The sequence below is a fragment of the Rattus rattus genome, chromosome 9 (assembly GCF_011064425.1).
Source record: "Rattus rattus isolate New Zealand chromosome 9, Rrattus_CSIRO_v1, whole genome shotgun sequence".
NCBI classification, from domain to species: Eukaryota; Metazoa; Chordata; class Mammalia; order Rodentia; family Muridae; genus Rattus; species Rattus rattus.
Genome location: NC_046162.1, coordinates 71,935,494 through 71,938,182, shown reverse-complemented (window position 1 = coordinate 71,938,182; position 2,689 = coordinate 71,935,494). Strand labels below are relative to the sequence as shown.

The 2,689-nt window shown below is 46.6% G+C and overlaps 1 pseudogene; it reads left to right on the top strand.

Annotated features, from left to right (window-relative positions):
- The first annotated feature begins 272 nt into the window (after nucleotides 1-272).
- On the top strand, nucleotides 273-922 carry LOC116910356 (annotated as a pseudogene).
- Nucleotides 923-2,689: the final 1,767 nt, after the last annotated feature.

Here is a 2,689-nt window from a genome sequence, read left to right as displayed (position 1 = left end):
TTTTATTTGCTGAGTCTCCTGGGCCTTACACTTCCTTTTTCCTTGCTAGGAAATACTCAGAGGCACTACTGCAGTTTGAGCAGACTGCTGCACAATGTATGCATATGTGTGTGTGTGTGTGTGTGTGTGTGTGTGTGTATGCATACATACACACACATTGTTTCTGTTTTGTTTTGTTTGGAATAGGGCATTTTGTAGCCTAGGCTGGCCTGGAACTTACCTAGTAATGAGTATCACTGGGCCCTTATTTATATGCATCTGGGTGCACCACCCACACCATCTTGCTTCTGGTCCTGGCTGTCCGGGACCTGACAGACTACCTCATGAAAATCCTGACAGAGCAAGGTTGAAGCTTTACTACCACAACTGAGCCGGAAACTGTGGGTGACATTAAGGAGAGGCTTGCTATGTTGGCCTGGATTTTGAGCAAGAAATGGCTACTGTTGCATCGTCTCCCTCCTTGGAGAAGGACCCTGTGAGCTACCTGATGGGCAGGTGATCACCATCAGCAATGAGCGGTACCGGTGTCCAGAGGGACACTTTCAGCCTTCCTTTCTGGGCATGGAGTCCGGTGGCATCTACAAGACCACCTTCGACTCCCTCGTGACATGTGATGTGGACATTCGAAAGGACTTGTGTGCCAATATGGTGCTGGCTGGTGGTACCACCATGTACCCAGGCATTTCTGACAGGATGCAGGAGATCACGGCCCTAGCACCCAGCACAATAAAAATCAAGATTATTACCATCCCTTAGCACAAAGGACTCAGTCTGGATTGGTGGCTCCGTCCTGGCCTCACTGTCCGCCTTCTAGCAGACTTGGATCAGCAAGTATGAGGAGTCTGCCCCGCCCCCACCACGCCCATCGTCCACCGCAAATTCTTCTAGATGGACTGAGCAGGTGTCAGGCATCGCTGCATGAGTTATTCTAAAGTATCGACTTGCCCAGCCAAGGGTACACACCTCATGCTGGCTTCCTGAAACTGGTACAAGCCTTGGAAAAGAAATCTGCCCTTGAAGCTTATATCGGTTATCAACACTGGAGTGTAGAAGTTGTTGCTGATTTTTGACCTTGTATTCAAGCTAACTGTTCCCTTGGTACCCTGTGCATATCTTGATTTGGTCCTTAATCTATGTGGCTCGGTCACTAGTAAGAGCTTACAGGAGCATACTGTGGGGGAGGGAGAGGGGTTGGGGGCTTGTGGAGGGGAAACTGGGAAAGGGGGAAACATTTGAAATGTAAATAAATGAAATCATCAATAAAAAATGGAAGAGAGAGAGGGAGAGGAGAGAGAGAGAGAGAGAGAGAGAGAGAGAGAGAGAGAGAGAGAGAGAGAATACTGTGGACAAGAAATCCCCACCCAGGACTGGTGTAACACCATGTAGTGATCTATGCCGGTTATTAACGGACAGCAGACTAACTATTTCCCAAGGCTGGCAAGTGTTCCTTACCAGTCACTACTTCCGTTTTGCTGGTCTAAGGGTGGGAAAGTCCGAGCCTTAGGACCTCGTTTCCCTTCTGGCTTGATCCCTCCTGACCGCCATGGGTTGTTACTTGCCATGATTTGGGAATGTTTTCATTGACACCTGTAAATGTAATTCATCCTTTTAATTTATGTAAAGTTTTTTTTTGTGCTCAATACTTTAAAAAATGACAAATTTGGGTTTTTCCACTGTTCAGTGAGAACATTAGGCCCGGTGACATGTCGTTGAGTAAAGAAAACTAAAAGTGCTGCAGTAACTAAAAAATAAATAAATAAATAAATAAATTAAATTGCATTTTTTTTTCTGGGTGGTGGGGGCAGCAGCGGTGGCGCATACCTTTAATCCGGGCGCTCTGGAGGCAGAGGTGGGTGGATCTCTGTAAGTTCGAGGCCAACCTGGTCTACAAAGCAAGTTCCAGGACCGTGAGGGCTACAAAGACGAACACTGTGTAGAAAAAAAAATATTTTTAAAATGGATTTTATTTTTACTTAGTGTGTGTATGGATATTTTGCCTGCTTGTATGTCTGTGCACCACGTAAGTGCCTGGCACCCTCAGAGGCCAAAAGAGCATGTCAGGTCCCCTGGAACTGGAGTTCCGGATATCTGTGAGCCACCATGTGGGTGCTGGAAATTGAATCAGGGTCCACTGCAAAAGCAACGAGCATCTTTTTAAAAGATTTATCTATTCACTATATGAATACATTAGCTGTCCCCAGACACACCAGAAGAGGGCATCAGATCCCATTACAGATGGTTGTGAGTCACCACGTGGTTGCTGGGAATTGAACTGAGGACCCCTGGAAGAGCAGTCAGTGCTCTTAACCACTGAGCCACCTCTCCAGCCCAGCAGCAAGCGTTCTTAACTGCTCAGTCAGACCTCCCGCCTCCTTTAAAGCATACTATACAGGAACCATTGTGTGGAGAAAGCAGATGCTGCCAACTGCATTGAGACTCATGGCGGTTCTTAAACAATGTGTAAGACGTCTGAGCTGTGCCTTTCAGATTGGGAGTCTTTTTTTTTTAATTTTTTTTATTAATTTTTATTTATATGAGTACAGTGTAGCTGTCTTCAGATGCACCAGAAGAGGGCACCAGATCCCATTACAGATGGTTGTGAGCCACCATGTGGTTGCTGGGAATTGAATTCAGGACCTCTGGAAGAGCAGTCAGTGCTCTTAACCGCTGAGCCATCTCTCCAGCCCCA